Source organism: Pseudorca crassidens, chromosome 2 (genome assembly GCF_039906515.1).
Source record: "Pseudorca crassidens isolate mPseCra1 chromosome 2, mPseCra1.hap1, whole genome shotgun sequence".
Classification (NCBI taxonomy): domain Eukaryota; kingdom Metazoa; phylum Chordata; class Mammalia; order Artiodactyla; family Delphinidae; genus Pseudorca; species Pseudorca crassidens.
Window position 1 is genome coordinate 126,762,146 of NC_090297.1, and position 15,084 is coordinate 126,777,229.

The window sequence follows — 15,084 nt, forward strand, 5'->3', positions numbered from 1 at the left end:
TATGTAACATTTTCATAAACTTATACTTTCTAAAGCAATTTCAAAACTTTTTATTATAACTTCTTCCTAATTGCTTCTGTATTACTTATGGATCAATAAGTGATGGGTCTCCTCCTCTTGATGATATTCTGGGGTTGCAAGAGATAGTGAAATTAAAGAATACTTATTTTAAAACTTACTGGAAATATCCTAAATTTTACAGATGCACCACTGTTGTCAGTCATTTAGGAGTAGAACTGGAAAAGTTGCAACAAAGGAGCTCACTCAGATGTAAGCTACATGAGGGAATGTATCTCTAATGCTTAGAACATTACTGGGCTCACAGTAGGCACTCATTTACTAGATTAATGAATGAAAAGTACATATTAATATAGTTTAAGATACAGATGAAAGATATCATGTGCATTCCCCATGGTTATAAATTCCAACCAGATCCATGAACCTTATCTATTTGCTATTTTGCCTATTTAATATGTCATCCAACTCGGCACACTGGCAATGTGTGTGTATGTGTGTGTATGTGTTTGCCATGTGTGTACGTGTACGTGTGTGCTGTGTGTGTGTGTGTGTGTGCATGTGCGTGTATGTGTGTGTGTATTATAGTGAAGTTAACTATGTGTCTGCCTCCTCTGCTAGGCTCTGCACTCTGTCTTATAAATCTTTATATCATCAGCATCTAGCTCAGTTCCTGACATGTGGTAAGAATTATGAAATATTTGTTGAACTCGTCAGCTAAGATTTGAATAAATCAATTAACATCTTTCACATTTTTTGTCTCAAAATAAAATAAGTGGGTTGATCTATAGGTGATTCTCAGTGGCAGCAGTACTTCTACATAGGATCACCTGGAAATGTATGGAGACAGGTTTTTTGTTTTCCTAATGCCAGAGATGTATCACTGGCATTTATTGACTGAGTACCAGGCAAGCTAAATACACTGCAATCACTAAGATAGTCCCACGCATTGAAGAATTGCCCTGCCCAAAATGTCATAGTGAGGCCATTCAGAATTTTAATCCTTAATGTCCTTTCAAACTCTAAATTCTATAATTCTAAGTGGAAAGTAAATTTTGAAAATTGTTTTAAAATGCAGGCATGAGTATCAAGGTAACATCAGTTAATAAGGTTCCTGTTTTGCTTCCTATTTGCCTTTAGGTATGTTCCCAGCTGGCGTATTTCTCTCAAGTACAGTATATGGACTCTATGAGTGAAATGGCCAGCTTTTCTGGTGTGAACCTCAAACTCATGTCCTTGTTCCTCATGGATTCAAAACCAGCCTGGGAAATCTTTTTGGCCCTTGTACATCAACCCAGTTCCAGCTGAGAGAATCTGGGAAACGGAACAGGGCCAAAAGGCTCTCTTATTCTCCCAACCCCCCCCAAAATTTATCAAAGCCACCAAGACAAGGAATCTCCCTCTAATGAGTCATAAAAGTGATGATCCTTATTCCTCAAGCCTCCTGCTCTAGATGGAAGGCTGGTGGTAATTGCTGCCATTTTCCTGGTGACTTACGGTTATTTGTACCTTGTGCAACTGATGGAAACTCAGAGATGCACGATAAGCTGTTTTTTATTTAGTTTCTTTCATAACAACCCTTTGATTTTCCTGCTCCTGGGGTAATATTAACAGTGTGAGTAACAGCAAATTTGCCCTTTTGTAAAAGAACACCAGGTAAAGGAACGACTCAGGGCCTGTGGTTAGATCCAACTTTCAAGCCTATGTTTCTCAACAGTGCATCCAAGGGTCAAAAATCTGTGCAAATCACAGCCAAACTTTGTCACGGACTCCTGTTCTAATTTTTACCTATTTGTTAGCTCCCAGATGAAATGTAATCTTTTATTATCTAAGTTCTAGAACATTTTGGTTTTATTATTTTCCTGATCAAAAATTTTAGTTCAGTTTTATTTTTTAAAAATTTATTTATTTATATATTCATTCATTCATTTCCTTAGTCTTAGCTCTTTCATCCATTCACGTATAATTACCCCCCAAGGTAAAATATGTCTACAACTTGGTATATATCCATTCACATTTTTCTCCCAAATTAAAATCTATTACAGATTATACCAATCCTTATCACCACGTTTCTCATAGCCATTATCTTTCCTTAATTACCAAGTTCTGAGAAACCAATAAGTCGTTTGGGTTATACCCCTCTTCTCGCTCCAGGCCCAAAATATGTGAAGTTTCTAACGGAAAACTATAGCTAGCATACGGTTCTTACTTCAGGATCATTCCACTTAAAATTGTCCATCCATTCCCTTAGATAAGACATCTCGATGGACTAATGACTAATCATCCCAGGCTCCCATGTAACTGTGGTGTCATGCATTTGGTATCTTTTTAAATTTGAGGGGATGCTGTGACTCAGCTATGACCATCAAAGGCCTTAACACAGTCCAGCAATTTGTAGCTGAGCTTAAATTGAACGTTAATTACCAACATCGTAACCATAAGGGGTTAATTAGTCAATTCTTGTAGGATGTAAAAATTGTAATTATAAACTTGAACACATATTATCATCAAACAAAATTATCTTAGCAAGCCCTCTTAACCTTTAGCTGTACATATTGTACAGGTATCCACCCTGCTTCTCAAAAGTTTGTTTTATGCCACTTTGCCTTCACGAAAGACCTACAAAAGTACCTGTTGTCACTAATCAAAAGAAATACAAAGAAGATTTTCACTTTTATAAAAAAAGACAGGAAGTGAAAATAGCGTTCAGCGTTTGTTTTGCAGGAGCCCTTAGAGAGGCAGCACGCACCCCAAGCAGGGAGAGTGGCACTGGCAAGCTCCTTGCCTGGGAACTATACTCAGCATCTCAGCATCAAGCCACCATAGCTCTGAACTGTGTCTGTGAGCATCTATGCTTCATCTCTATTTATTTTGTGCATCCATTAGCAAGGTAATTGCTTCTTCCCTTTAAGCCATTGGCTTATGAAAGATTTCATAGGAATGCTCTATTTCTGAATAAGGGGACCTGTATAAGTTTATCTTGCCAAACCCCCAAAACAAAACTCTATAACAACTCATACAAAGCCTAAATAATGTTAATTATTCCATAATTTATAGCATATTTTCAGTTATAATCATATTTTCAGTTATAATCATATTTTCAGTTATAAAACCAGTTATAATCTCAACCAAACATATTCTAGCCTAACTCCTAATTAAATGAAATTTTAAAATGCTAAAATATTTCTAAAAGTTAAACTTAATGGGCTAGAATTTTTTTTCTTCTCTAATAGGTTTAACATGACCCCTCCCAATACTGACACAGCATTTAAAATTTCAAGATTTTTATGGAAAGGAATTTCTTTAGATCTGATTTAGTTAATGTAGCTTAACAATTAAAACAAGGCACCGAAAAATGCCTAGATGAGTTTATAAAACTTCATTAACACACAGGACTGGTCCTAGTCTTTCTATTAATTTTTAATAAAATTACACATGCAAGTATCTGCATCCCCTTGAGAATGCTCTCCAGATCAGTAAAAATTAAAAGGAGCAGGAATCAAGCACAATAATAAACAGTTCATAACGCCTTGCCTAACCACGCCCCCACGGGAGACGTCTGTAATCAAAATTAGGCTATAACGGAAAGTTTGACTGTTGTATTAACTTAATGTCAGGGTTTGTAAATTTCGTGCTCGCTACCTCAGTCATGCAATTAACCCAAATTTTTAAAAATTTGTCATAAAGCATGTTTAAGATAATTTAATGCTTGTTAAGTTTTAATTAAAACGCTCCAACTAAAATTAAAACAACCTACAGGGGCTTCCCTGGTGGTGCAGTGGTTGAGAGTCCGCCTGCCGATGCAGGGGACACGGATTCGTGCCCTGGTCCGGGTGGATCCCACATGCCGCAGAGCGGCTGGACCCGTAAGCCATGGCCGCTGAGCCTGCGCGTCCGGAGCCTGTGCTCTGCAACGGGAGGGGCCACAACAGTGAGAGGCCCGCGTACCACAAAAAAAAAAAACAAAAACCAACAACCTACAAAAGTGACTTTAATATTTCTGGTTACACAATAGCTAAGATTCAAGCTAGGATTAGATACCCCATTATGCTTAGACCTAAACTCAAGTAATTAATACAGCAAATTTCTTGCCACAGTACTACTAGCAATAGCCTAAAACTCAAAGGACTTCATAGTGCCTTTTACATTCCTCTAGAGGAGCCTGTTCTATAAGTGATAAACCCAGAAAAGCCTCACCACTCCTTGCTGATACAGCCTACATACCACCAGCCTCAGTGAATTACAGTAAGCACAACTATCAGCATAAAAACACAGTCAAGGTGTAGCTGATGGGTGAGAAGAAATGGGCTACTTTTTCTACATTCAGAACATTAAAAATTATCTGAAAGCCTTTATGAAGCCAAAGACTAAAGGAGGATTTAGTAGTAAATTAAAAATAGCTTAAATGAATCATGCCCATGAAGCATGCACACACCATCCGTCACCCTCCTCAAATATTAATTTCATATTTATAATTATCTAACACATGAGACAAGTCAATGTACAAGTAACATACTGGAAAGCGTGCTTGGACAAATCAACGTGCAGCTTAAGTCAAGCATATAGTTTACACCCAGGAGGTTGCATCTTCAAATGACCACTTTGAACTAAAGCTAGTCCAAACTTAACTAAACAATAGTATTTAAATTAAAGAAAACATTTTTTTACAAATAAAAGTATAGGCAATAGAAATCTTAATGGGTGCTCTAAAGTACTATAAGAAAATGATGAAATAAGCATTTAAAGTATTAAAGAGTAAAGTTTACCCCTTTACCCTTTGCATAATGAATTAAATAGAACAATCTCAGAAGGAAGACTTAAGTCTAATACCCCAAAACCACATGAGCTACTGAGCAGGCAGTTTAAAGAACACACTCAACTACATGGCAAAATAGTGAGAAGATATATCAGTACAAATGAAAAGCCTACTGAGCCTGGTGATAGCTGGCTATCCACAATAGAATTCCAGTTCAACTTTAAATTTACCTAAAAAAAAAAATAAGTCCTACGTAAAGTTAAATGTTATCCAAAAAGGTACAGCTCTTTAGACATAAGAAATAACCTTCCTTAGAGAGTATTAATAAATCCATAGTTGGCTTAAAAGCAGTCTTCGGTTAAGAAAGCATTCAAACTCAACAATTTTAATATCAGTAATAAAAACTGACTCAGTACTGAATTAATCAACTATAAAAGAAAACTGTTAATAACAGTAACAAGAATTATTTTTTGTAATAAGCTTAGATCAGATAACTACTGATACCTAACAATAAATTTAACCTAATAATTAACTATTAAATCAAGTGTTAATTCAACACAAGCATGTGCCTAAGAAGATTTTTAAACATAAAAGAAACTCTGCTAACATAAATCCTGTCTGTTGACCAAAGACACTACCTCTAGCATTTCTAGTATTACAGGCATTTCCTGCCCAATGAAATATGTTTAACGCTGCAGTATCCTGACCATGCAAAGGTAACACAATCATTTGTTCTCTAAAGACTTGTATGAAAGGCCACGCAAGAGTTTTACTGTCTCTTACTTTCAATCAGTGAAATTGACCTTCCTGTAAAAACTAAGGAATAACAAAATAAGATGAGAAGAACCTATGGAGCTTTAATTAATTAATCATCCAAATACAAACATTTTAACCAAACTGAGGAATAATAAAAATTTAAATGGATTAATAATTTTGTTTGGGGTGACCACAGAGTATAAAAATAATTTCAGAGTGGTTTAAATTTGGACCAAAGTAGTCAAAATACATTTTGTCCCTTATTGATCCAAAAATTGATCAACAGAACAAGTTACTCTGGGGATAACTGCAATCCTGTTCAAGAGTTCATATTGACAGTAGGGTTTATGACCTCAATGTTGGATTAGGACATCCCAAAGGTGTAACCCCTATTAATGGTTCTTTTGCTCAAAAGATTAGTATCCCACATGACCTTAGGTCAGACTAGAGTGATCCAGGTCAGTTTCTATCTATTTAATATTTCTTCCAGTATGAAAAGACAAGAGAAATAAGGCCAACTTGACAAAAGTGCCTTCAACATAATAAATGATACAATCTAAGTAATTTCTATCAACCCTGACCAAGAACAGGGCTTGTTAAAGTGGAAGAGTTCAGTAACAGCATAAAACTTAAACCTTTATAACTAGAGGTTTAATTCCTCTTCTTAACAGTATGTTCAGAATTAATCTTCTGTTAATTGTTCCTATTTTACTTGCCATATCATTCCTTTATTAATCAAACAAAAAGCATTGGGTTATATATAACTTCATAAAGGACCAAATATTGTTGGTCTTCATGGTCTGCTTCAACCCACTGTCAATGTTTTCAAATTATTTATCAAAGATATAACCTCACACACGTCAGAATGGCTATCATCAAAAAGAAAATAACCAATGTTGGCAATGATGTAAAGAAAAGGAAACACTTGTACACTGTTGGTGGGAATTCAATTGGTGCAGCCACTATTAAAAACAGTATGTAGGTTCCTCAAAACATTAAAGTAGAACTACATATGATCCAGCAAGTCCACTTCTGACTATTTCCTGGAGGAAAACAAAAACACTAATTTAAAAAGATATACACACCCCTATGTTCATTGTAGCATTATTTACAGTAAACAACTGCCATTTGGTACAAAATAAATAGACCTACAGGGTATTATGCTAAAGTGAAATTTTAGAAGAATATTTGGATATTTTTGTTATAAAACTGGTCACTAAAATTAGCTCTTACACATTTTTAAATGGCTAGGGATCAGCAGGTGTGTAAATGAATTCATATAATGTTGATTATGGAGGAGTTTTTGCCATTTTTAAATTTGTAAAAGTGATATGAAACGTGTTTATAAATAAAAACAGCTACATAGCAAAAAAAGAGGTACAAATTTTCAATTGTAAAAACACGTCATGGGGATGTAATATACAGCATAAGGAATATAGTCAATAATATTGTAATAATTTTGTATGGTGACAGATGGTTACTAGACTTACTGTGGTGGTTGTTTCATAATGTATTTGATTGTCAAATCATTATGTTGTACACCTGAAAGTAACATAATATTGTGCATCAACTATACTTCAATTTTAAAAAATGGGAAAGACGGAAAACAGTTATTAGTCAAAGAAATGTTATGACCATTAACATCATTAATATGAATTTCACTATGCATACCATATCCACTATTCAACAAATTTAGGTGTATTATTCTTATTATCTGTATCAAGTTTAGCTATTTATTCTCTGATCAGGATGAGCTTCAAGTTCAAAATAGCCCTTAATTGGTACACTCTGAGCCATATCACAAACGATGTCATATGAAGTTGTTACACTAGCGATTATTCAATTAACTGTACTACTTATAAATGGATCATTTACACTATCAACCCAATTATTACTCAGTAATACTTATGACTAATTTTTCCATCGTGACCACCAGCCATAATATGATTTATTTCTACCCTAGCAGAAACCAACCGAGCCCCTTTGTTATTAACAGAGGGAGAATCAGAATTTGTCTCCGGTTTTAACATCAAATATGCAGCAGGCCCCTTTCCCTATCTTTTCCAGCAGGATATGCCAACATTATCATAATAAAAATTTTACCTCTCTCTCCCTCTCTCTCTTTTTCTCTCTTACTCCTCTTCCTCTTCCTCTTTCTCTTTCTCTGCTATGTGAGGACACAACAAGAAAGCAACCACCTGCAAGCCAAGAAGACAGCTCTCACCAGAGCCCAACCACACTGGCACCTTGACCCCAGACTTCCAGCCTCTAGAACTTACGCGGGCCTCTCACTGGCGTGGCCTCTCCCGCTGCAGAGCACAGGCTCTGGACGCGCAGGCCCAGCGGCCATGGCTCGCAGGCCCAGCCGCTCCGCGGCATGTGGGACCCTCCCGGACCGGGGCACGAACCCGCGTCCCCTGCATCGGCAGGCGGACTCTCAACCACTGCGCCACGAGGGAAGGCCTGAATGTGGATCTTGATGTTTGAATATGTTTTAACCTTGCACAATGTCTATACTAACAATGTATGGGTTGTCTGATAAATAAATATTTTAAAATATTTAAAAAAATTTACCAAAAACTGTTTTCTGAGGAACATTCTGCAATCCCTATATACCAGAAAATTATACAATTATCTTCATTATCAAAACCCTCCTATTGGGCTTCCCTGGTGGCGCAGTGGTTGAGAGTCCGCCTGCCGATGCAGGGGACGCGGGTTCGTGCCCCGGTTTGGGAGGATCCCACATGCCGCGGAGCGGCTGGGCCCGTGAGCCATGGCCGCTGAGCCTGCGCGTCTGGAGCCTGTGCTCCGCAACAAGAGAGGCCACAACAGTGAGAGGCCCGCGTACCGAAAAAAAAAACCCTTCTATTTTATAAACTCAGGCATCTTACCCACAGTTCAGATATGACTAGTTTATACATCTCTTATGAAGAAATGTTTACTCTAACACTAGCCTCATGCACATGGCATATGTCAAATACCGTTACTATAGCAAGTATTCCACCACAAAGAAATATGCCTGATAAAAAAGTTACTTTGATAGAGTAAATAATACAGGCTTAAACCCTCTTATTTCTAGACTTTTAGGAACTGAACCTAGTCCTAAGAAATCAAAAATCGCCATGTTACCATATTACATCACACTCTATAGTAAAATCAGCTAAATAAATCTTCGAGCCGATACCCCCAAAATGTTGGTTTGTATCTTCCTCATACTAATTAATCCTCTTATCTTTATTACTATTTCATTTACCATTACTACAGATACCATAATATTAAGCTCACATTGATTAATAATCTGAATTGGCTTCAAGATAAATATAATATTCCACTCCTAATCAAAAATTATAATTAGTAACATTAAATCCACAACATATCCACCAAATATTTCCTAACACAAGCCACTACTTCTATACGTCTCATAATAGCTATCATTATTAAAATAATAGATTCTAGTCAACGAACAACTACTAAAATTTTTAATCCAACAGCATCTTCTATTATTACAGTGGCCCTTATTATAAAACTTTGACTTTCCCCATTCCATTTTTGAGTACCAGAAGTTACACAAGGTATTCATTCCATTAATATGAAGCTTAATCTTATCAACATGACAAAAACCTGCACTCATGTCAGTTTTATATCCAATTTCATCATCCATTAATCTAGATATATTCATTATTGCTCTAGTATCAATTACAGTTAGGATACTGAGGAAGGCTCAACTAAACACAACTGCAAAAAATGTTGGCCTATTTATCAATTGGCCATTTAGGCTGAATAGCAGCTACCATGATCTATAACCCAACTTTTATAGCTCTTAATCTATTCATTTATATTATGTTAACATTTACTACATTTGTATTATTTATTTACAGTTCATCCATCACAACACTTCCACACATACGAAACAGAATACCTTTAATTACTACCATAGTTCTTCTAATTATATTATCCCCAGGAGGCCTCCCACCAAAAATAGCAGCATTATTATACCAACATTAATACCTATTGTAGCATTACTTAATCTACATATGATTAATTTATTCTATATCACTAACGTTATTCCTATCAGTAAATAAAATAAAAATAAAATGACAATTTGAAAATATAAAGCAAAATTTTTTTTAATCTCTATCCATTACTGTATCAGCATCAATATTGCCCCTAACGCCAATATTATCAGTACTGGCCTAGGGATTTAGGTTAACATAGACCAAGTCCCTTCAAAGCCCTAAGCAAGTGTTATCTACTTTGTTTCTGAGACATGGATTGCAAGACTCTACCTTGCATCAGCTGCATGCAGATCAAACACTTCCATTAAGCTAAATCCTCACTAGATGGGGATGCTTCCATCCCATGAAATTTTAGCTAACAGTGAAATACTCTAGTCAGCTGGCTTCAGTCTTCTCCAGCTGCTTAGGGGAGAAAGGTAGGAGAAGCCTGGCAGAATTAAAGCTGCCTCTTTGAATTTGCAATTCAATCTGTTATTCACTATAGGGCTTGGTAAAAAGAGGATTCAACCTCTGCCTTTAGATTTAGTCTAATCCTTACTCAGCCATTTTACCTATGTTGATAAACCTCTTATTATTCTCAACAAACCATAAAGATATTGGCATATCATATTTACTATTTGGTGCTTGAACCAGAATAGTAGGAACCTTCCCAAGCCTTCAATCCATACTGAATTAGGTTAAATGACAGCTTTATTAGGAAATGTTATTGCTTACACATTCTAATAACCTTTTTTTATAGTAATATCTATTATGATCAGGAGCTTTGGCAGTTGATTAGTAACATTAGTCATTGAAGCCCCTGATATAGTAACTCCTTGAATAAACAATGTAAGCTTTTACATCTCATATCATCACTTTTTGGTTGCACCAGGTCTTAGTTGTAACAGCCAGGCTCCTTAGTTGCAGCACATGGGCTCCTTAGTTGTGGCATGTGAACTTTGGCATGCATGTGGGATCTAGTTTCCTAACCAGGGATCGAACCCAAGCCCCCTGCATTGGGAGCATGGAGTCTTTTTTTTTTTTTTTAACATCTTTATTGGAGTATAATTGCTTTACAATGGTGTATTAGTTGCTGCTGTATAACAAAGTGAATCAGCTATACATATACACATATCCCCATATCTCCTCCTTCTTGTGTCTCCCTCCCACCCTCCCTATACCACCACTCTAGGTGATCACAAAGCCCCGAGCTGATCTCCTTGTGCTATGCAGCTGCTTCCCACCAGCTATCTATTTTACATTTGGTAGTATATATAAGTCCACGCCACTCTCTCACTTTGTCCCTGCTTACCCTTCCCTCTCCCCGTGTCCGCAAGTCCATTCTCTACGTGTCTTTATTCCTGTCCTGCCCCTAGGTTCTTCAGAATCTCTCTTTTTTTAGCTTCCATATATATGTTAGCATACGGTATCTGTTTTTCTCTTTCTGACTTACTTCACTCTGTATGACAGTCTCTATGTCCATCCACCTCACTACAAATAACTCAATTTCATTTCCTTTTACGGCTGAGTAATATTCCATTGTATGCATGTGCCACATCTTCTTCATCCATTCATCTGTCAATGGACACTTAGGTGGGAACACAGAGTCTTATCCACTGTGCCACCAGGCAAGTCCTCTCCCATCATCACTCTTACTTGCTCTTGCCTCATCTATAACTGAAGCAGATGTTGGAACAGGATGAACAGTATGACTGCCCTGAACTGGTAATTTAGCTCACAATGGACCTTCTATAGATTTGACTAACTTTTCATTACCTTTAGCAGGTGTCCCATCAATTTTAGGTGCAATCAGTTTTATTACTAGAATTATCAATATAAAACTACCAGCCATATCTCAGTATCAAACACCACTATTTGTTTGATCCATCCTAATTATAGCTGTACTATTATTACTTTCACTCCCAATGCTACCAGCTGATATTACTGTATTATGTATCTTTCCTTCAATATTGAATAATAACCTTGCTGGGTAGAGTATCCTAAGTTGTAGGTTTTTCCCTTTCAGCACTTTAAGTATATCATGCCACTCCCTTCTGGCTGCAAAGTTTCTGCAGAAGAGTCAGCTGATAGTCTTATTAGGGTTCACTTGTACATGGTCCTTTGTTTTTCTCTTGCACCCTTTAAAATTCTCTATGTATCTTTTGCCATTTTAATTTTGATATGTCTTGGTGTTGGTCCCTTCGAGTTCATTTTGTTTGAGACTTTCTGATTCATGTACCTGGAAATCTGTCTCCTTCTTCAGCATGGGTAAATTTTCAGCCATAATTTCATCAACTATATTTTCTCCTTTCTCTCTCTTCTCCTTCTAGTACCCCTATTATGCAAGTGTTAGTAAGCTTGATGTCATAGAGGTCCCGTAAACTATCCTCATTTTTAATTTTTTTTTCTTTTTACCGTTCTGATTGTGTGTTTTTCGTTATTCTATCTTCCAGATCCCTTACATGTTCTTCTGTATCACTTAGTCTGTTATTAATTCCTTCTAGTGTGTTTTTCATTTCAGTACTTGTATTCTTTAGCTCTGACTTTTTCCTTTCTATATTTTCTAGTTCCTTGTTAAAATTCTCACTGTGTTCATCCCTTCTTTTCCCAAGTTCAATTAGCATTCTTATTACTAATGCCTTGAACTCTTTATCTAATAAATTATTTATCTCTGTTCCATTAAGTTTTCTTTTAGGGTTTTTTTCTTATTCTCTCCCTTGAAACATGTTCTTCCGTCTTCTCATTTTGTTTAACATTCTCTATCTCTACGAATTAGGTGAAAAAGTTACCTGTCCCAGTCTTGAAGGAGTGTCTGTGTGGAAGCATTCCTATGCAGTCCATGTGTACTCAGTGGCTTTGGTGGGAGAGCTGCCATGTTAGAAATCAGTGATCTCTTATAAAGTAGGATTCAAAGAGTTTTCTGGGATTCAACTAATCTTGAAGGGAATGTATAAACAGTGGAACATGTTAATTAAGGACACATTTGACTTGGAGTTGTCTTTATTTTGTTGGACTTTTTAAACTTTCATTTTACATCATCCTTGGCCGTTGTCACAGCCTGTTGGGATTCATGATCTCTATGTATAAGCAGATAAGTAAATAGATGGAACTGATAACTTAATTATAGTCCCAGAGAATGGGTAAAGTTCCCAGCCATACCTCCACTAATTGAAGGGTAATTCTGCCTCTTCTCATTTAGGAAGCAGGCAGGAGTGTGAGAACACCTACTATAGAGGAATACATCAACACAGGTACATTGAATTCGCAAGAGGCATATCCACTTAGAAATTCTCTTCCCTAGGAAATTTCTTAAAAACACAACGACATCCTCACTTTGAAGCTTTTTAGTAAGATCACCTCACAGAAGACCGGTAACACCCTGAACAACGGTTCACTTCAACAATGTTGTTTCTCTAAAGCAGGGGTAGAACTGTAACCAAATCTAGTCCCATTTGTTTTGCACAACTTGCAAGCCAAGAATTGTTTTACATTTTGAAATGGTTGAAAGAAAATCAAAAGAAGAAGAAGATTTCATAACACATGAAAATTATACAAAATTCACATTTCAGTGTCTAGAGATAAGTGTTATGGGATTACACCCATGCCCATCAATTTTCTATGGCTGTTTTCACACTACAGCATGGTGTGGAATAGCTGCAACAGAGACTTTATGGACCACAAAGGCAAAATATCTGCTATTTGGCCCTTTGCAGAAAAAGTTTGTCAACCTCAGCTCTAGAGCTCATGTGAGGAAAGGAGGCACCGAATCCCCCTGGGTATGTACAAAATGAGCACCTCTTTACAAGCTTGTATGGGCATCTTTGTATGCAGTTATGGGGATTGTACAAGACAAGGAATAGAGAAGAGAGTGAGCTAGTAGGGTCGAGGTGCTTAGTCCCAACATTCCTTCAGGAAATCAGTTGTCATTCCTCTCACTGATGCACCCACTTTTAAACTACCTCCTAGAACCTTGAAACTACAGGATCTGGGAGAAGAATAGTCAAATACAGTGTGTAGGGAATGTGGCCAGGAATCAAGAGTAATCTTATGACCAACAAGGGATGCCTCCTTGGGGTGCCACATGCTCTAAGCTAAATCGTTCTTCCTAATGTTCTCTCTCACCCAGCCCTACTCCAGAGAACATGAAGGAAACCATGTAAAAGAGTGTGGAAAAGAGGGGCAATGAAGCAGGTAGTGGCCACTCCCCCAGCCAGGTCCTGGGCATTTGGCATTCTGAAGATGAAAGAGGTCTTTGCAGAAAGATGCAGCAAGTAAAAACTAGGCAGAGGTGTCCAGGAGAGGGACTGGGGTTAATAAATGGGTCTGTTACAGATGAAATATACTCCTGCAAAGGGAAGAATTGGGAAGAGTAGACTTTTTTACCTTGTGGAGAGAGACAATAGCATTAGAGGTCAAGCTAGAATTGGGTGTGTCCTGCTCATCCTTAGATGAATAAAGCTATAGGAATGGTACTGCTTCCTAAGGAAGGTATCCATAATCACTATAATTTGAGTAGCATTAAAAACTAAAAAGAGCTCTATGTAAAACGAGAGGAGATAAAAACATGTGATCCGAATTGCAGCTTAGAAAATTTAGTGAGCCTGTGATTAAAAAGAAAAACAATTTTACCTACAACATACCTTTACCATTTGGTAATTGCTAACTACATGCCAGGTTTACATATGCGTATATATAAGTGTATAGATATAAATACGTGTGTGTGTGTGTGTGTGTATATATATATATATATATATATATATATATATATATATCCTCTAAGCCTTGTAACAATTGAGCAAGATAGATAGTATCCTCATTTTATTAATGAAGAAAACAAGAATTGGAGAGGTTCAATGACTTACCCAAGGCCACACAGCTCTAAGTGACTGAACTAAGATTTGCAGTGTCTCTGACTCTCCACTTCACCACATTTACTTTATAGATGAGCATCACCACCTCCAAGAAACATAAAAAGGCAATTCCTCCAGAATTAAATATATGCCAGTTTATGCTAAGTATTACCTGCTTAATGAGGGGACTCACTGAGTCAAATAATTGAGGTATCATCATTTTAAGTGATAGAGGAATATGGTTGGTAGGGAAACAATTTTTAGAAACTTCAATATACTTCATGACCGGGAGTTAAGTGCAGTTTATTTAGTCTCATCACCAACATAATTTTACCTGGTGCTAATGGATCAATTTATGGAATTTGATCTTTTCCATGACTACACACTGACCAGAATCAAAGAAATACAAATTTGAGAAATCTAGGCCTTTGACCACAAAGGTCCAAAGAGAGGATAAGAGGAAAGAGAGAAAACCCATCTTCACTGCTGGGATATCTCAATTAAACAGCTAGTTTTCAACAGTATTGGGGGGCTACTATGAGATACCCAGAGAAGAATAAGAAATGAGAAAAATAAGGTAAATTTTGAATAACACATCATAAAATGGAGCAGAAAACTGCAGAGTCATCTATCTGGGACAAATGCCGGAGTCCCAGGCCAAGAGTCCAAGAGTGTAAGCAGTAGATTGGGTTTACTAGGACTAAAGGGAAAG